Source organism: Mobula hypostoma, chromosome 1 (genome assembly GCF_963921235.1).
Source record: "Mobula hypostoma chromosome 1, sMobHyp1.1, whole genome shotgun sequence".
Lineage (NCBI taxonomy): Eukaryota > Metazoa > Chordata > Chondrichthyes > Myliobatiformes > Myliobatidae > Mobula > Mobula hypostoma.
Window position 1 is genome coordinate 213,742,645 of NC_086097.1, and position 22,037 is coordinate 213,764,681.

Genomic DNA, 22,037 nt, shown 5'->3' on the forward strand with positions numbered 1-22,037 from the left:
CTTTGGGGATCCAGAACTGGCTTGCCCACAGAAGGCAAAGAGTGGTTGTAGACGGGTCATATTCTGCATGGAGGTCGGTGACCAGTGGTGTGCCTCAGGGGTCTGTTCTGGGACCCCTTCTCTTCGTGATTTTTATAAATGACCTGAATGAGGAAGTGGAGGGATGGGTTAGTAAATCTGCTGATGACACAAAGGTTGGGGGTGTTGTGGATAGTGTGGACAGCTGTCAGAGGTTACAGCGGGACATCGATAGGACGCAAAACTGGGCTGAGGAGTGGCAGATAGGGTTCAACCCAGATAAGTGTGAATTGCTTCATTTTGGTAGGTCAAATATGATGGCAGAATACAGCATTAATGGTAAGACTCTTGGCAGTGTGGCGGATCAGAGATCTTGGGGGTCTGAGCCCATAGGACACTCAAAGCTGCTGCACAGGTTGACTCTGTGGTTAAGAAGGCATACAGTGCATTGGCCTTCATCAACCGTGGGATTGAGTTTAAGAGCCGAGAGGTAATGTTACAGCTTTATAGGACCCCGGTCAGACACCACTTAGAGTACTGTGCTCAGTTCTGGTCAACTCACTACAGGAAGGATGTGGAAACCATAGAAAGGGTGCAGAGGAGATTTACAAGGATGTCGTCTGGATTGGGGAGCATGCCTTATGAGAATAGGTTGAGTGAACTTGGCCTTTTCTCCGTGGAGCGATGGAGAATGAGAGATGACCTGATAGAGGTTTATAAGATGATGAGAGGCATTGATCGTGTGAATAGTCAGTGGCTTTTTCCCAGGGCTGAAATGGCTAACATGAGAGGACACAGTTTTAAGGTGCATGGAAATAGGTACAGAGGAGATATCGGGGTAAGTTTTTTTATACAGAGAGTGGTGAGTGCGTGGAATGGGCTGCCAGCGACGGTGGTGGAGGCGGATACGATAGGGTCTTTTTAGAGACTCCTGGATAGGTACATGGAGCTTAGAAAAATAGAGGGCTATGGGCAGCCTTCGGTAATTTCTAAGTAAGTACATGTTTGGCACAGCATTGTGGGCTGAAGGGCCTGTTTTGTGCTGTAGGTTTTCTATGTTTCTATCAAAGATGGCATTGAAATCTTGAATGGGTTCAAAATTAATAAAAAGAAGTTCACTCACTGCTCTTAAAGTGGATAGATTCCTAGTCAAAATGGGATACATCATATTTTGTTGATGAAGGTAAGAGAGAAAACTGCAGAGATCCTGACCTTAATCTTTCAAATATCTATAGAATCAGGGTTGGTGCCAATGGAGTAGAAAATTGTCATTGTTGCACCTAGTTGAAAATGGTGTAGGACAATACGCTAACTGCAGACCAGTCATTTTAGTCATGGTGGTGGTAAAAGTTCTAGAGACTATAATCAGGGGCAAAGTTAGCTGCTGCTTGGCTAAGTGTGGATTGATGAAAGAAAGCAAGCATGGATTTGCTAAAGTACCGGAAAAGTTTGATGAGGGATATGTGGTTGAAATGTTTGATGGGAGGCAACATAAACTGCTCATCGTCAGTATTAAGGACGAGCAGATGAAAGGAGCTGTAGTAGGAACTGGCCAAGCAAAGGAACGGGGCAGGGGGGGGGGGCGGTAGAAGTGAAAGTTCTTATTGTAATGAAGGAATGTTTGTAATGGAGTTTCTCAGAGGCTAGTACCAGCAGCACAGATTTGTTTCATATATATTAACAATTTAGACTTGAATGCACATGATTTTCCAAACCTGCAGATGATGCAAAACTTGAAGAATAAACAACCTTATCCTCCAAAGATTTCTTTATCCTGGACAATAGTAGTAGACTTGAAGGAGATATAAACAATCTAGTGGAATTGACTGATGGTGGCAAACAAAATGCTGAAAATGCAAGGCTTTCTGTTTTGTCCAAACCAATTGTTGAAGAGGGTGAAATAAAAGAGAGATTTTTCAACCTTGTTGAAAGTGGAAGGGCAAATTGAGAAAATATTTTAAAAAGAGGTTCTTGAGCGTTATAAAGACACCTTTATGAAATGTTGGTTAGGCCACAAATAGATTATTGTATCTGCTTGTCGTCACCACTCATTAGCATATATGTGAAGTCTTTTGAAAGCATACAGAAAAGATTTACCAACTTATTCCAGGGGTAAGAAGATTTAGATAACTGTACAGATGAGAGGAGTTGTTGTAGTTCTCATTGAAACAGGAAAGGTTCAGAGAAAAGTAATTAAAATCATGAAGAGTATAGGCAGGGAAGATGGTGGGAAACTTACCATTGAACAATTAATCACAAGCTAGAAGTCTAAGATTAATGGTGGTTGACAAAAGGACAAAAAAGATATAAGAAAACATATTTTTCCACAGTGAATGGTTAGGGCCTAGAACTGACTACAAGGACTGTTATGTTTTGTAATTTCAAAACATTAAACTAATTTAAATGAAGATATAGGAGTCCAAAATGTGAGGCATGCACGCATATGGTAGCATGCCAATGTATGCAATTAATGTATTTTTACACATAATCTGTAATTAAGTATTTAAACGCAACAAGGATGCTTAATTAAACAATATATACATATATACAAGATTATTCAAATAGTATTGAAATGTTAAACACACAAAACTCCTTCTGGCTTAGCTATAAACTTCAACTCAATATAGAATGCATCTCAATTATATACACAGTATAATATATAATACAATTACTATATACAGACATCCATAGCAGAGTAAATTTTAAATTGTCCCATTCAAGCTTAAAGATTTAAGCGCTATGGAAGCTTTCTTCCTCTTCTGGGATAATGTCTTTCCTGACAAGAGGAATCGCTCTGCTTCTCAGGTGAGACTTGCAGCTGTGAAACAAACTCATGTTCTGGGGCCTCCTCTATGGTGATTGTAGGAGTTGACTCTGAGATTGTACGAAATGGTTCTCACACCTTTCTCCTCCTTTTCTCTCTCTGGATCTACTTCGAATCCTTTCCTTTTCTTTCTCACATTCCGTACACACCTTCCTCTTTCTCGTTTGCATTCTTTCTCTTCAACTCTTCCCTCCTTAACCTTCTTCTAGCTTATGCATCTTGATCTAGGGAAGGTCCATTTAGTTCCCTGGAGCATTTTCCTATTAATTCATTTATTTATGACCTGATCTCTCCTCTTGGTTTTTTTCATCCACGACATCATGTGATGAATTCTCTGTTTTTGTCTCTCCATTGACTCCTTTCATTTTGGCTTTCCATTCATCCAGCTGGGCTTTGGTCTATGCACCTACTTTTTCAAGCAGCTTTTTATCTCCTACTTGAAGTTCACACAATAACCTTAATGCACACAGAGTAGATTCCGGTTCTTTATGCTCACAAAGCCGAATGCTTGCAACTTTCCTGAAACTCCTTGAATGCACTTCCAGCTTAAAGACAAGCCACACTTTGCAAGTAACTGCCTGATTATCATATTAGAAACTTTCTCAGATATGTTGCGTATGAAAACTGTAGTAGTTGGAACACTGCTTTTAACACTTTCATGATTCCTCTGAGCAGCATGGTCCTTCCTTGGTCCAATATGGTTTCCAAACAGAGGCATAGAGGGTGGCACAAACACCTGCTTGTTCTCTGTTTAGCAACGGTTCATGGTGTTTGGCATGAAGACAGTTATGTCATCACGCAGTACGCATCAGACTTTTAATCAACAGCATGCAGATTGGTGCACTTTTTGAAACTGCAACTTGACTTTTTAGCACTTTCTCTTCCCTGTGCAGACCATTTATTTTTGTCTACCTGACACACTCCTTGTACGTTGTTGCATTTTATGCGAGTATCGCCTTTAAACCTGCATTTGGTGAATGTGAACCCCTGCCACAACAATTTGCTTGGCCAGTCTGGTTTCTGTTTAGATGTTGCAATTTTATTCACACTCACTTTCATTCCTGACTGCAACTCAATTGTGTCAGTGCCTGCTGTTTCCATTAATACAGCAACTTTGACTGCTCTTTTAAATGTAAGTTGTGCTTCAGTTAGGAGCCATTTTTGAATGCTTTCTTTTAAGATTCCACAATCTCTCAGTCCTTCATTAAGCCCATTTCGGAACTGACAATCCCTTCATTTCAGCCACGTACGCTGAAATGCACTCCCCTTCCTTCTGATTCTACTTGTGAAACTTAAAGTGTTCTGCATGCAACAATAGCTTCAATTCTGAGTGTTCCTGGATCAGCAACAGTAGCAAAGCTCACTTCTGATGGTTTGGTTGGAGTAGTCAAAATTTGAAGCAAATTGTATGCCTTTAAATCCAATGAACTCAGCAAAATTGGCATTCACTTTTCATTGGCTATTGCTTAAAAATATTGTTCCGGTCGTTCAGTATACATGGACCAATTACCCATTGTGTAATCAAACTCATCAATCTTTCCAATGTAGACAGCCATTTTTGCATTTTTTATGATTATGATCACCCCGTACTCACTCTTTATAAACCCTGAATTCTTCTATTTACAGCTTTTTTTTAACTTGATATCTCTGTATGTGCTGCTCTGTTGCTCTGTTCCTCGCTGCACTTTTTAAAAACTTGAATGTTGCGCCGCGCTTGAATGGGTCGATAGTTGTCACAAGTTCGTTTTAAAAATGCCTCATTGCCAATGTTATGTTTTTTAACTTCAAAATATTAAACTACTTCAAATGAAGTCTGAAATGTGAGTCCAAATTGAGGTTTGAGGTGTGCACATATCACATGGTAACATGCTGATGTATATCTTTAATGTAATTTTACATATAACTTGTAATTAATTATTTAAATGAACAAGAATGCTTAATCAAAGACTATATATACCAGATCACTCAAATATTATTGAAACATTAAATACACAAGGACAGATTCAATAGTATTGAAGGCAGATTCAATTGTAATATTCAGGAAGGATCTGAATAAGCGAAAGGAATGAATATGCAGGGTGGGGAGAGTGGGACCTCACAATTCTCATCTGTGTTGTAATCATTCTGTGAAGTAGGTGTAAAATATGTCATTGTGTTATTTTTAAAAAGAGGCTGAAGAATTCTTCCTTGTGCCCTACCTAATATTAATTCCTCAATCAAAGTCATTACAGCAGACTACCTATGACATCCCCGTTTGTAAGATCTAATTGGGTCTAAACTATTTGGCCTGATTCCTACATTACTGTAGAGAAAAGCACTCCCTGACTGTAAAGTGTTATGGGACATGCTGAAATTGTGTAAATATTGTATACGTTCATTTCTGTTGTTGATTATGCTGATTACCATACAGTACAAATCATTTTTACGATGCTTCCTAAAAATACAAACAACCGAGGTTGCGTAATCGTTGCTTCATATTGTAGCAAGCTTCAATCAACTTTCTGTCAGTTCAGATTAGGGAACAAAGCAGGACCAATGGCTATGAAATGATATTCATCATAATGTTTTGAGTCACTGCTACTTATCATTAATAGAGGCATTTAGCTGAGACATTGTGCCCTTTAGAATAAGAATGAGAAAAGTTAGTGAAATCACTTACAGCCTCACCCTCAACTCAAGGATTACATTCTAAAAGTGTACTATGGCACAAAAACAGGCCACTTGGCCCATCTAGTCCATGCCAAACTGGTATTCTGCTTAGTCCCAATGACTTGCACTTGGACCATAGCCTTCCATACCCCTACATATTCTTATCCAAACGTGTCTTAAATATTGAAATCATATCCACATCCACCACTTCTGCTGGCAGCTTGTTCCATACCTGCACCATCCTCTGAGTGGTTTCCCCTTCAGACATCACTAAAATATTTCACCTGTCACCCTTAACACATGACTTCCATTTCTAGTCTCATGCGACCTTGGTGGAAAAATCCTGTTTGTGTTTAACGCATCAACACATCAAGCAGCTCCACTTCTGTAATCTGTATATGGTCCATGACCTCACTCCTGTTTTGCTTCGATTCTATAGACTCTGTGTCCTTCTACCGAATAAATGCAGATGCAGTAAGTCCATTTAAGATCTTCTCTCACTGATCTTCAAGAGGACCAATTTTGCCCTTGTTAACCCTTTTCCCTTAGTATAATCTGCATAAGCTTTTGGGAATCTCCTTCACGTTGTCAGATGTATCTCATGCCTTCTTTTAACCCTCCTGATTTCACTCTTGGACTTCTTATACTCCTCAAGCACCTTCTTGAGGAGCTTTGTTCCTTGATGTTATACCTGCAAAGCACCTGCTTCTTCTTAAACAGGGCCTCAATCTCCCTTGAAAACTAAGGTTCCCTAAACCTCAAACACGAGGAATTCTGCAGATGCTGGAAATTCAAGCAACACACATCAAAGTTGCTGGTGAACACAGCAGGCCAGGCAGCATCCCTAGGAAGAGGTACAGTGGATGTTTCAGGCCGAGACCCTTCGTCAGGACTAACTGAAGGAAGAGTTAGTAAGAGATTTGAAAGTGGGAGGGGGAGGGGGAGATCCAAAATGATAGGAGAAGACAGGAGGGGGAGGGATGGAGCCAAGAACTGGACAGGTGATTGGCAAAGGGGATATGAGAGGATCATGAGACAGGAGGCCCAGGGAGAAGGAAAAGGGGACGGGGGGAACCCCAGAGGATGAGCAAGGGGTATAGTCAGAGGGACAGAGGGAGAAAAAGGAGAGTGACAGAAAGAAATGTGTGTATATAAATAAGTTACAGATGGGGTATGAGGGGGAGGTGGGGCATTAACAGAAGTTAGAGAAGTCAATGTTCATGCCATCAGGTTGGAGGCTACCCAGACGGAATATAAGGTGCTGTTCCTCCAACCTGAGTGTGGCTTCATCTGTACAGTAGAGGAGGCCAAAACCTAAACCTGTTAGCCTTGCTTTTTATTCTAACACACCCTGTACTCTCAAAATATCACTTGTGAAATTTAACTCTCACTTGCTAATCATTCCTTTGACAGAAAATAACCTATCCCAATCCACACATACAAGATCCTTTCTGGGATGTAGCTGGATGAACTTGAAGGGGTACTGGAAGTCACCCTGAATTCCCACATCCTGAAACTGAAGCATTCTACTGCCCTGACTGTCATTTCTACTGATTTAACTTGCCATAAGAAAGAAAGAAAGATACTCACTAGAAACATAGTTTTTACACTTCTTCTTGCACATTAACTTTCTGAAGAATCACCTACACTTTTTCAAAATAATTTTCCCAGTAATTTGGAAGATTTTGCGTTAATGCAAGAGGTGATGAAAAGCTGAATAATTCTGAGGCGAATGAAACATTTCAGTACTTGTAAGATAACTCAACTTAAAAAGAAAGTTCCTTGGATTCAATGCTCTCTCACACAATTTTGTAATGTTGTTAGCCAAGAACCAGTGAGTTCAACAGATCCTCTGAGAGCAAAGGTGATATGTCAGGGAAATTTAGAGACTGTAAGTTTCTTCAGGTAAGTATTAATAATGAATGGAAAAGTTACTTCCCTACATTCCATTCTATTTCTTGTTTGAAACGGTTTAAGTTCCTCCCTTACAATCATTTTCTCTCATTTTCTGTCACCATCTCCTTCACCGTCATCTCCCAGCCTATAGGATTGGGCACATGTCAGCCTTGTCATCCCGCTCATTATGGAGATGTATACTGGAGCTGCTGTGAAAGGTTATTAACCTTTTTCAGACTTCTTTTCGACTGATGCACAATGAATTATAACCTTGAATCTGTTTTCTCTTGTTTTAATTTAGAGTTTTAATTAGTTTATCTGAAATAGAAAACATATATGTAAATTCAGTTTTCTATTTTGTTTCTCGACTAGAATGGCATTGCAAATCATTTCTTTGATGCAAATATACACTTCCTCGAAGGATTATCAATTTTGCAAGTGTGTAAATAGCATCAAGTCAATGAGGTAATGAAGGTCAGTGTATAAAACACAGGAAAGTTGTAGCTATGAACCTGCAGGGATTGATTAATGACTTTCAGTTTTTCTCACTGTCCTATCTGCATCAAAGCATCCAGCAGCAACACTAAGAATTCACAGAGAAGAACAAAGCATAAAAGAACACATACATCATGCTGACACACATAAAGCTGTATGAGAAAGAGTAAAAATAGAGACCTCCATTGTATATCTGGTAAAGTACAAAAAAAACCATGAGCCTTATGGGTCAGAATTAACCTTATGCATCATAATTTATTCCATTTTGCATCTAGTTTAGCAGCTGAGTTCATTAGACAATACTGTCTAAAGAAATATCCCAGATGGTTTCTATTAATTATCTTCATAATTGAATAGATTAGTTATATATGAATATATTATAATGAAACATTTTCAATCTCTGAGGAAAACCAGTTGCCTTTTATCGGTTATAAATTATAACTAATGGTGTAAATGTATATTGAGTTTTGGACTGCAGTGAATTAATTCAAAAATAGGTAGTTTTCTTGATTCCCAAATAACATAGCTCAGCAAGCAATAATGAATTTATATTGACACTGCATTGTGTAACAAAATTTTACTTTTTTCCACTGGGATGACAACCAGAGGTCATAGGTTAAGGGTGAAAGGTGAGAAGTTTAAGGGGAACATGAAGGGAAACTTCTTCACTCAGAGGGTCATGGGAGTGTGGAATGAGCTGCCAGCACAAGTGGTGCATGTGAGCTTGATTTCAATGTTTCAGAGGAATTTGATAGATACATGGATTGTAGGGGTATGGAGGGTTATGGTCCCGGTGCAAGTCAACTGGAGTAGGCAGTTTTAAATAGTTTCAGCATGGACTAGATAGGCCAAAGGTCCTGTTTCTGTGCTGTACTTCTCTATGACTCTATGACTGTGTGGTGTGGTAGGCTGTAAACCCAGTGGTTTAACTATCAGGAAGATATAAAGGACTTAGTAATGAGAGTCCTGATGAAGGGTTTCAGTCTGTTTACACTTTTCCATAGATGCCGCCTGGCCTTCTGAGCTCCTCCAGCATTTTATGTGCATTACTTTGATTTCCAGCATCTGCAGATTTTCTCTTGTTAGTAATGAGAACTGTGGTTCAATCCTTCTTCTGTCAGGTTTACTGGATTAAGAATGAATGTAAAATCTTCCAGAAGTGGATGTACCTACTCTAGCAAGTATCCAAAATTGCAAGGCAAAAAATCCTTTTAAATTAAAAATTCCACTGTTTACAGTGTTAAACCTATGCTTTAGAGAGGAGAAAAGTTGATGCAGAAATTGTAAAGGGAATTAGTCATGTTTCATTGTGAAATTGGAGCTAACAGGGCCTACAAATACTCAATATTCACACAGACTAATCTGCTTTCAATACATGAAATGCTCACCTTGCAACAAGCAGCTCTGTTCCTTGACCAGTAGCTTCCACTGGACAAATTGGTGTGTGGTTTTGATCTTTCAAAAGATAATTTTATTTCCAGTTCAGTGGAAAAGTCAATAAACTGGCTGTCTTTTTTTTAACAATAGCCTTGATGAATGGATTTACAGGTCTTTCCTGATTTCTATTGTCAGTGAGAGGAGTATATCATTGCCAGGTACGTTGGTTGAAGAATCAGTGGGTGATATTAACTGTCATCTCTGGAATATGTATGTATAGTGTGAAGTAACCACAAAACTTATGCAGCTGAATATATGAATACATTAAGGACATACAGTACAAAACTGCATTGCTGGAGTCTTTCGCTTAGGTATGCTGTTTTACTTTTGAAGTTTTCACATCTGATCCTGAACACTTTTAGCATAAACATTCTAAATAACAATACAGACTCCTCATTAGTCATTCTGTAAATTACAAAACTTGTTAAACATACAGCTCAGCTGTCACATTTATTGCTTCAACACCCCATTGCAGTTTCATAAACATCTTTTTAGCTTGTATTTAACTATTTTAGATATGGCCAATCACGTATTCCTCTATGAGATATAAAAAGGTGCATCTGCCACTGACCAATATCCCTGCTAAAGCTGAGTTTGAAGGTAAACGCCCCTAAATATGAAGCATAGAGTTGACCATTATTACATACACCATCATTTTAACCTGTGTGTTGGTGACACTTGCTTCTCAAAAGAAGCTCTCTTACGCTGTTGTACAAAGGCATAAGTTAAGGGCTGTGTACAAGAGCAGTTCACCTTCTACTGTTTGGGCAGAGGTCCTGTTCAATGTGATTTCATCATTGCAACCATGGGATCTACCTCAAGTTCAAAATTAAAGGGAATGAAGCATAAAATATTCAAAATGTCTGTTAAAAGGAGACTTGCAGCCAATCAGCACACCAGTGAAATTTATTTTCTTACCTTTACGATAGTGTAACACAGCAGAGTGTGGCACAATGTGTGTTTGCAGGAATTCGACTGAAACTCATTGTCATCTCCTGTTGGAGTAAGTGACTTGTGGAGAATCATTGATGAAAATGCTGTAAGACCATAAGGAGATCATCAGGACAGTATTGTAGGCTCAGACACATTCAGTAACTCCAGCAATGAACCTTCTTCCGTCATAAAATCTATGTTTCATAGAACATAGAATATAGAAATTTATGGCACAATACAGGCTACTCGGCCCACAGTGTTGTGCTGACCATGTAACCTACTCCAGAGGCTGTCTAGAATTTCCTTAATGCATAGGCCTCTATTTTTCTAAGCTCCATTTCCACGAGCATTATCAGGCAGTGCTTTGGTATCAATTACAACTTGTTTCCATTCTGGTTTTGTGCTTCCTTAGGTGGCTAATGAGGTGAATGTAGGAATGAACCACAGACTCTTCCACAGTTTGGGCAGGTTCAGCCGACTCTGAGAAAGTTAGGCAGTCTGCATCTACTCCTCACACCACTTATGCTGGTCTTTTAGTTGCTTCAAATGGATGCTCCCTGAGTCCTCAATACCATTCTGAATGTTCCTTCTCTATTTTGAGTGATCATGAGCCAGAGGTTTCTAGAAGTAAGTGGAGATTTTGAATTTCCAGGAAGCTTTGAGCACATCCTTTAATAATGCTTCCGACCTCCCAAGCTGGAGCTTGGAACGGTGTCCCTGTTTCAGTAATATAGTGATGAACGTGAGAGTGATGTGGTTTGTCCGATGTAGCCAACTGACTGCCTCTCTACTCATGCTGGTGATGTTGGCCTAGGGAAGGAGTCTGACATTCAGACCCAGGCCCAGTGGCTTCGTTACACTCTTGGGCTCAGAACCCGAGAGCCTCGGTTCGGCCCATACTCAACCTTTTCAATTTGGCCTGGCATATAAACAAACTTCGGCTTGTTCCTTGCTCTCAGTCCTGGGCTCTGCTGCCTTGACACTGCCTCTCCTCAGTTCTGTCACCTCCAAGTCCATTCCAGCAGCCAAACATTGTCTCGTTCCCTGCTCTCAGACCCAGCCTCACCACCGCGGTTCGGCCTGTACGTGCCACGCCACAACCGTCCTGCACCTTTGAGACTTCACTTCAACTGCTAAAATGCCAAGTTGTCCAGGTGGTTGAAAAGCTCAACTCCAAAAAGGCAGTTACAGTCTATTGATTACAGTGATTGTTTTTGAGAATAAGTTATTAATTAATAGTTCTGTTTGCTGTCAGCAATTCATCGCTGGCTTCACCAGCACCATCTTAACCAGAAATGAGGACAGGAGTCCATTTTATCACACAAGGGAAGCATTTAATAGCCTTAGAAGAATGGAGTAGAATCTGTCCTTAAGCCTGGTGGTACGTGCTTTCAGCCTTTTGCATCTTCTGCCTGATGGAAGAGGGGAGAAGGGAGAATGCCCGCAGTGTGTTGGTTCTTTGACAATGCTGGCTGCTTTACTGAGGCAGCAAGAAGTACATACAAAGCCCATGGAGTCGAGGCTGGGTTCTGTGATGTGCTGAGTTGTGACCCCAACTCTCCGAAGTTTCTTGTGGTCATATGCTACCTCATAGATCATGAGTTTTGTGCCAAGGTTGAGGTTTTGATCTTCAACTACTTTTTTTCCTCCCTTAACCAAAGGTGGTTCAAGCACATTGAAGGCAATGTTTAATTTTATCAGTAGCTTCTGTCATCACCAAGGGACATTGCTTCAAGATTCAGAGGAGAAGATTTAGGATGGAGATGAGGAGAAACTGTTTTTCCCAGGGAGTGATGAATCTGTGGAATTCTCTGCCCAGGGAAGCAATGGAGGCTTCCTCACTAAATATATTTAAGAAACAGTTAGATAGGTTTTTACATATTAAGGGAATTAAGGGTTATGGGGAAAAGGCAGGTAGGTGGAGCTGAGTTTACGGACAGATCAGCCATGATCTTATTGAATGGCGGAGCAGGTTCGATGGGCCAGATAGCCTACTCCTGCTCCTATTTCTTATGTTTCTTATGTAAGAGATGGTCTGCAATTTGCGGGGTTTTTGCTGTGAACATTTATCATTGAAGGGCAGTGGGAGAGGTTGGAAGAGGATCTTGCTCTGTAGATGTTAGGTTTAAAGACAATCCTCTTCGATATGTTTTTATATCCTTGCCAGGGACTTCAGTCAGGCAAGCTTGAAGAAATCTCTGCTCATTTATCATAAGCATATCACCTGCAGCACCAGGGGTCAGAACTCACTTGACCACTGCTACACTACCATCAGGAATGCCTACTGTTCCAGACCTAGACTGCATTTTGGGAAATCTAATCATCTGGCTGCACTCCTTCCTGTATACAGGCAGATAATGAAGAGCAAGGAACCAGAGGTAAGGACAACAAAGAGGTTGTCATGAGAACCAGAGGAGTGGCCATAGCACTGCTTCGAGTTGGTGGACTGGACCATGTTCAAGGACTCATCAGAGAGCCTGAATCAGTACACTATGGTTGTCAGGGACTTTTCACCGACATTCATAGATAGGTGTTTCCTCACAAAATCATTCAGAGTTTTTCCCAACTAGAAGTCCTGGATGAACCAAGAGATCCACAATCTGCTGACGGCTACATCAGTGGCATTCTGATCTGGTGACCAAGGAAACGATCAGTGGTCTGGGTACAACCTCTGGATAGACATCTCACATGCAAAATGGTACTTCCGAACCAAACTTGAATCACAGAAGGATGCTCGACAGCTGTGGCAGGGTTTGAATGCCACAAGATAAAATCAAACAACATATGCTCCCAGGTGAGCTCAATGCCTTTTATGCTTGCTTTGACTGACAGAACATGGAGGCAGCTTCACAAGCTCCCACAGCACCCGACAACCCTGAGATTTCAGCCCGAGGCCAAAGTGAAACCATCCTTCAAGAGTGTGAAATCACGGAAAGCATCTGGGCCAGACAGTGCAATTGGCCAAGCCCTGAAGATCTGTGCCATTCAGCTGGCTGGAGTGTTTACTGACATCTTTAACAGCTTGTTTCAGCCCTCTGAGGTAGGCTTCAAACAAAGGTGCCCAAGAAGAACGTAGTAACCTGCCTCAAGGATTTACATCTGCTCTGATGAGGAGCCTTGAGAGGCTGGTGATGAAACAAATCAACTCCCGCCTGAGGAGCAACTTGGGTCTGCTCCAATTTGCCTACTGTCACAGCAGGTCTACAGCAGATGCCATTCCATTGGCTCTTCACTAAGCACTGGAACACCTGCATAGTGAAGATGCATGCATCAGGATACACTTCATTGGATCCAGCTCTGCATTCGACACTATCATCCCCTCAAAACTAAACAATAAGCCCCAAGACCTTGGCTTTGATAGCTCCTTGTGCAACAGGACCCTGGATTTCCTCACTTGCAAACTCCAGCCTGTTCATATTGACAACAACATCTCCACCAACTCCATCAGCATAGGTGCATCAGAAGGATGTGTGGTTAGCCCTTGTCTCTACACCTATGACTGTGTGGCTAAGCACAGCTCCAATGCCAAGTTTGCTGGTGACGCAACTGTTGTTGGCTGAATCAAGGGTGGTAATGAATCAGCATATAGGAGGGAGATTGAAAATCTGGCTGATTGGTGCCACAACATCAACACTCACTCAATAACAACAAAATCAAAGGGCTAATTATTAACTACAGGAGGAGGAAACCAGAGCCAGTCCTCACCATGGGTTCGGTGGAGAAGATCAGTAACATTAAATTCCTTGATGTTATCAGTTCAGATGATCTGCCCTGGAACCAGCAAGTAAGAGCCACTATGTGGAAAGCACAATAGCACCTCTACTTTCTTAGAAGTTTGTGGAGATTCAGCATGATACCTAAAACTTTAATAAACTTCTATAGATGTTCAGAGGAGAGTAACCTGACTGGCTGCATTGCTGCCCAGTAAGGAAACGCTAATGCCCATGAATAAAAAAGCCTACAATAAGTGATGGATGCAACCCAATCCATCATGGGTAAAGCCCTCCCCATCATTGAGAACATCAGGAAAGCAACATCCATCATTAAGGACCCCCAACAACCAGGCCATGCTCTCTTCTCACTGCTGCCATCAGGGAGGAAGTACAGGAGCCTTAGGTCCACATCACCAGGTTCAGGAACAGTTATCACTCTTCAACCATCAGGCTCCTGAACCAGAGGGGATAACCACAATCACCACAGCACTGCACTGATTCTGCAGCTATGGACTCACTTTCAAGGATTCTACAACGCATGTTCTTAATATTTATTTATTTATCATTATTATTTTTTATATGTCTTCTTTTACATACTGAATATTTGTCCGTCTCTGATTGCATGTGTTTCTTTGCAACTACTTTGAATGTCAGCAAGAAAATGAATCTCAGGATATTATATGGTGACATATACATACCTTGATAATAAGCTTACTTTGAACTTTGATATCTATAACATCACATGAAGGTATGGTACCATACAGCAGTAAGCACCTTTGTATCAGAATATTCTTCTTGTTCCTAGTTTTGACATCATACAATTCACTTAAACCAGGACGGGAGGGAAACATAATTTTTCCACCTAAATATACTTCTTTCTTATAATGTGCAGTTGCATTGCATTGCCTTCGCTCACTGAACGAAGCATGTCATTGCATTTGCTTATATCAATGTTACATAATTATATTGATGAATGAAAAGCATTCCATCAGCAGTTATTGCACAGGACTTAACGCCTCACTGTCCAGTAGCAGGAGGGTCCTGCTCTGCAGTTGTCTGCACCAAGATGCAGTGCGTCGCTCAGCATGGAGTCTGGCACATTTAGAATGTCTCAGTCTTGTCTGTTTGGTTGCAGACAGCTCCTTGGACGGGAAAATGATCAATTTTCAGGCAGACTAAAGTTGCACTTGTCTCAGTCTGTATTCCTGGGAGCGATCGATAACCTACAAAGAAAACTTCTATTTCATGTGATCTTTATCTCACACTGTACAGCAATGTGGCAGTGAAAAACACCAAGTGAGAGATCCTCAAGGTAATAGTTTCCACAGATCTTAAGGTAAAATAAGGTTAGCTTTATTTGTCACGTGTACTTCAAAACATTGAAGCATACAGTGAAATGCTTCATTTATGTCAATTCAAATCAGTGAGGATTGTGCTGGGCAGCCCACAAGAATCGCCAGGCTTCTAGCAGCAATGTAGCATACTCACAACTGACTAACCCTAACCCATACTTCTTTGGGATGTGGGTGGAAACTGGAACACTCCGGCAGGCATAGGGAGAATGTATAAACTCCTTACCGACAGTGACAGAAATCCAACACTGATCAGTGATCATTGGCGCTCTAATAGTGTTATGCTGACCACTAATCTACCAAGTCACTACCTCTACAATATTCAATTGGCATATTCAGTTATAACACCAACTACACATTTGCCATAAGGTTGCCTGATGAAACACTTTGTCACAGGTACATTGGCCGTGCAGTATGTAAACTGAACTGGTGGGTACGCTGACAATATTTCTGATACAGGATATTTTACTTTTTCTCTGTTTTCACACACAATATTAAGTTAGTTTAACTACTTCTATTCACACAGAATGAGGCATTCTAGCCCATGAGCTGGTACCATCTCCTGTAGAACAATCCTGTCAGACCCTCTCTTTCACTTCCTAATAGCTTCCCTCAGATGCTTATTTCATCCTAAATAACTCTGTTTCCATCACTCCCTGATGCACTATCATTTACTCCAAAAGACTGGAGGTAGAGTGAATACTGAAAGGCTTTTATTAATAGTAAATGGTCCAACGTCCATGCTCATGCTGGAGTATCTGTCCTGGACTGAGGGAGGAGCAGTGGCACAATCGCCTTTATTCAGGGGTCTGTGGGAGGAGCCACAGGAGCAGTCAGCAGAGGGGCGTGTCCAGGCATGTCCAGACAGGTAACCCAGTTACAACATATATATATGGTTTACCACACTCCCACAAGCCAAAAGCTATTTCTATGTAAAAAAAAACTTTCCTCACACACTTCCTGAATATTGTGCCGATTACTCTGAATCTGCATTCCAGTCCTTGATTAATTTGCTATTGACAGCTCTTTATTTCTGTTTATCCTAGCCACTGGACTGGGGGGCTTGAGTTATACAGAGAGATTGGATAGATAGGGATTGTTTACCCAGGTGCCAAGGAGCCTGAGAGGTGACTTGATAAAAGTGTATAAAATTATGAGAGGCATAGATCGGGTTGATGTCCAATATCCACTCCATAGGTTTATGGTAAGAGGGAGGAGGTTTAAAAAGGAATTGAGGGGAATTTCTTTTTGTGTAAAGACTAGTTAGTAGCTGCCAGAGGAGGAGGTGGAGGTAGGAACAGTAACCATTTCAAAGGTATTTGGACGAGTACTCGATCGACGAGAGTATAAAAAGATGTAGAATGAATGCAGGCAAATGTGATTTATATACATTGGCTTGATGGTCAGCATAGATGTGGTGGACTGAAGGGATAATTTCTATATTGTGCAACTTTATGACTTCAACTCCAAAACCTGTGTTGCTGCTTAACAAGTTAACAGCCCATGATATTACAGAAAAGATACTAGCATAGATAGTAGGAGACAAAGAGTGGGAATAATGGAACTTTTTCTAGTTGGCTGCCGGTGACTAGCGGTGCTCCAAATGGGGTCCGTGTTGGGACTGCTTCTTTTTACATTACATGTCAATGATTTTGATAATGGCTTTGTTGCCAACTTTGCAGATGATATAAAGATAGGTGGTGGTGGGAGGAGGGGGAGGTAGTTTTGGGGATGTAGAGAAGCTACAGAAGGACTTAGATTAGGAGAATGGGCAAAGATGTGGCAGATGGAAAACAGTGTTGGGAATTATAGGGTCATGTACCTTGGTAGAAGAAATAAAAGCATAGACTATTTTCTAAATGGAGAGAAAATCCAAAAATTTGAGGGACAAAGGGATTCAGCAGTCCTCATGCAGGATTCCCTGAAGGTTAATTTGCAGCTTGAGCCAGTGGTGAGGAAAGCAAATGCAATGTTAGCATTCATTTTGAGAGGATTAGGATAAAAAGACAATGATACAATTTTGACGCTTTATTTTGAGCACTTGTGAGGCCTCACGGAGTATTGCAAACAATTTTGAGCCCCTTACCTAAGAAAGGAAGTGCTGACATTGGTCAGGGTTCAAAGGAGGTTTTCAAAAATGATTCCGGGATTGAAAGGTTTGTCATTTGAGGAGTTTTTGATGGCTCTGAGCCTGTACTCACTGGAATTCAGAACAATGAGGGGGAATCTCAATATGCGTATGTTGAAAGGCCTCGATATAGTGGATGTGGAGAGTGTTCCCTATGGAAGGGAGTCTAACACCAGAAGACATGGCCATAGAATAGACGGATGTCAATTTAGAAGGGAGATAAGTAGGAATTTCTTTAGAATGGTGGATCTGTGGAATTCATTGCCAAAGGCAGCAGTGGAGGCCAAGTCATTGGGTATATTTAAGGCAGAGGTTGATAGATTTGTGATTAGGTCAGGGCGTGAAGGGATACGGGAAGAAGGCAGGAGATTGGGGTGAGGGGGAATGGATCAGCCATAAAGAAATGGTGGAGCAGTCTCAAGTCATAGTCATAGTCATAGTTATACTTTATTGATCCCAGGGGAAATTGGTTAAATGGCCCAAGTGGCCTAATTCTGCTTCTGTATCTTATGGTCTTCTAGTCTAATAAGACAATAACACCTTAGTCCAAAAATTGCAAAAGAGATGTTGGCATAAAAATATTTTTTACTTTGGGATCAAGTTTTCAAAATCAAAATCATGGAATGCAGAATTGTTTAAATTGAAAAGAATATCGAAAGTTAAATTATTGTCATTTCCAGCGCAAAATAATCATGGATACTTGCCTCATTATCCAGACCTTAGGATGGGATGTTCAAGTTGCAGGAAGTTAAGATATTACAATGTTTTTTGGATGTCGTGCACTCTCACTCCAATACACAATTAGTTCTTCAGCTTCCTTATCGCCAAGGAGATTTACAAGGATGTTGCCAGGGTTGTAGGGCGTACCTTATGAGAACAGGTTGAGTGAAGTTGGTCTTTTCTCCTTGGAGTGATGGAGGATGAGAGATGACCTGATAGAAGTGTATAAGATGATGTGTGGCATTGATCGTGTGGATAGCCAGAGTCTTGTTTCCAGGGCTGAAAGGGTGCATATTTTTAAGGTGCTTGGAAATAGGTACCGAGGAGATGTCAGGGGTACGTTTTTCACACAGAGAGTGGTGGGTTCGTGGAATGCACTGCCAGCGGCGGTGGTGGAAACGGATACAATAGGGTCTTTTAAGAGCCTTTTAGACAGGTACACGGAGCTTAGAAAAATAGAGAGCTATGCGCTAGGGAAATTCTAGGCAGTCTCTAGAGTAGGTTACATGGTTGGCACAACATTGTGAGCCAAAGGGCCTGTAATGTGCTGTAAATTTCTGTGTCTATGTTCTTAATGTTGCCTTCCAGCATGACAGCATGAGTGTTAACCTATCCTCTGTGGTTTTAAAGCTAGGAGCATTTTTCTCTCTTTTGAAAATATGCACAGAAAATATTATGATATGGATCAAAATTGCAAACTTTTCTTGGATTGTAGCTGCCATTTTCTATGATATATTAAAGTTCATCAGGAAACGTCTTGTCAGCAATTACATCAGCACTGGAGACCTTTCCCAGAATTTTCATGTTCTTTACTGAATATCTATTCTTGAATCAGTACATTCAACCATAAGAAGCCTTAAAGTCATGCTCTTTCTTCACTTCTTCCTCAACACCATTTCAACATTTAAGAGAAGATTGGATAGGTGCCTAAATATGATGGGTATGGAAGACTATGGTCCCTGTGCAGGTCAATGAGACTAAGCAGTTTAAATGGTTTGGCATGGACACCTCTTTCTGTGCTGTACTTCTCTACGACTCTATGACTATGCAGGTTTAAGGCTTTCTACTGAACATGGGCTAAGTTGTGCTTAGGTTGTTAAATCCTCATATCCACACAGCAAGCATACATTCCATATGGTCCATCATCACACTTCTTTCTCTTTTTAATGCAAAATTATTACTTTTCGTATTTATTTCACAGTTCATATACAGATACATTGGGGGCATTTATAGAGATTCTTAGGTAGGGGCATGGATAATAGTAACTGGAGGGCTATGTAGGAGGGAAAGGTTAGATTGATCTTAGAGTAGCTTCAAAGGTTGGCATAACATTGTGGGCTGAAGATCCTTACTACGTTGTAGTGCTTTATTCTCTATGCTCTAAGTTCATGTCTTCATGAAATAAACAACTCACATACTGTTTCTTGGTTTTATCTACTACCCCATTACCTTTTGCGCTAATATTACTTGGCAAACATCATTGCGATGCAAGGAATACGTTTATATGTGGTGATTATGCCACAAAAGAGCACTTCTATAGTCAACAATTGAGAGATGTATTGGGTGGTTCACCAAGATGGTGACTTTTCCAATTTCCATTTAGACTGATACATTAGTTCCATGTTGGAACCCTCCTATTAAAAAGAAGAACCTGATACATTTTTAATGGAAAATAATTTTCTGACCTATAGGAAAAATGAGCATAATTGGATTCTTTTCTCAAAGGAGAAGCAGAACAGTGAAGATTTTGGTGACATTCTACAGACTAGAAATCCTATCACAGAAGTCTGACAAAGATGAAGATAAGCTTAATACAGGAAAGAGCAATTTTGCACTTTTCTGGGTGTATGAGCACCTGTCAGGAAATTTGTCTCCTTATTTTCCCACTAGGTTTTTAATATGTTGTGTCATCTTTTCACTCATGAGACTACCCTAAATATCATCAAAAATAAAGCAACATAGCAAATTCATCTGCAATCTGATTTTCACCATCACTGGTCTGGAAAACAATAGTTGTTAACCACTCACAGAGTAACCTTGAGATGGTGCTATTTAAAGGACCGACAGACATGCAGCATCCTTTATTGTCAATGAGGTCTGTGACCTTCTACGACATTAAATATAAACTCAGACATGTGTCTGGAATGTTTTACCGGTGGAGATCAATGCTGTGCTCTCAGCTGCCTAGCGTCAGGATTACTCCAGGTTCCTGCAGCTGATTCCTTCCAGCTCTCGCAGTTTGATTCTCACTGCTGCTTTAATTAGATTAGCCAACACCATACTCATGGAGATGTGAGTTCATTTACTTTTCCTTCAGCCCACAAGAGCATTTGGATTGACGGGGCAGATTTCTGCATCCACAAAATGCAGGCATTGATGAAAATTGTTGGACGACCTCCCTAGCAAATCTTCGCCGGTTGCTTGAGTTTCTAGTTCTGGAGGGTGTCCATGATCCCTGTGTACAAATAATAATGTTCTGTAGGTGCTGTTATTTACATGCCTGTCCAGGATCCATTGACAACATTCCATCATTATCCTCCCATTACAACCACTTCCATTCATTCAGTAGCAACACTTTGTTATTGCTAGAAGAGTGTTGTTCTTTAAATGCTATATCCCTCTCTAAGAATTGGCCATAAAGGTTGATCTAGCTGAGTTACATAGTGATGACTCCAAGGACTTTCAACAAATAGTCAATGGGGAACACCTCAATGAAATGATGGAGTCCGCATAATGTCACAAAGGAGAGGTGACAATTTTGTTCTGCAAATCTTACTATTCAGGTTTTCTCTTTTTGTCACAAACAAGAGAAAATCTGCAGATGCTGGAAATCTGAGCAACACACACAAAATGCTGGAGGAACTCAGCAGGCCAGGCAACAACTATGCAAAAAAGCACAGTCGACGTTTCCGGCCGAATCTATTTCTTTCCTTCATCCCTCCCCCTCCAAGTTTCCCCTACCACCTGGTGTTTTTCTCTCTCCCCTCCCCCCACCTTGAAAATCTACTCTTCAGCTTTTTCTCCCCCAGTCCTGATGAAGTGTTTTGGCCCAAAACATCGTCTGTACTTTTTTTTTCCATAGATGCTGCCTGGTCTGCTGAGTTCCTACAGCATTTTGTGTGTGTTTTTCTCTCTTTATGTTGCTTTTACAAACAGTTTTAATATGACCCATGACACTTTTAACAAAAAAAGGGTGGCGTAGTTACTCGAATTATAATTCTGTTCTCTCTATCTACCTCTCTTTTTCAGCTTGTTATGTTTCTTATATTATAAAGGCAAGATGGCACAACCATGTCTAACAAGGGAAGTCAAAGCCAACAAAAAAGTCAAAGATAGGGCATATAATAGAGCAAAAAATAGTGCAAAATTAGAGGATTAGGAAGCTTTTAAAAACCAACAGAAGGCAACTCACAAAGGTTTGAAGGTAGATAAGTCAGTTGGACCAGATGGCATACACCCCGGGGTTCTGAAAGAGGTGGCTGAAGAGACTGTGGAAGCATTAGTAAAGATCTTTCAGGAATCACTGGATTCTGGAATAGTTCCAGAAGACTGGAAATTTGCAAATGTTACTCCACTCTTCAAGAAGGGAGAGAGGCAGAGGAAAAGAAATTGCAGGCCAGTTAGTCTGACCTCAGTGGTTGGGAAGATGTTGGAGCTGATGGTTAAGGATATGGTTTCACGGTACTTGTAGGCACATGATGCAATTGGCCGTAGTCAGCATGGTTTCCTCAAGGGAAAATCTTGCCTGACATATCTGTTGGAATTATTTGAAAAAATAACAAACAAGATAGACAAAGGAGAATTGGTTGATATGTACTTGGATTTTCAGAAGGCTTTTGACAAAGTGCCACACATGAGGTCGCTTAACAAGC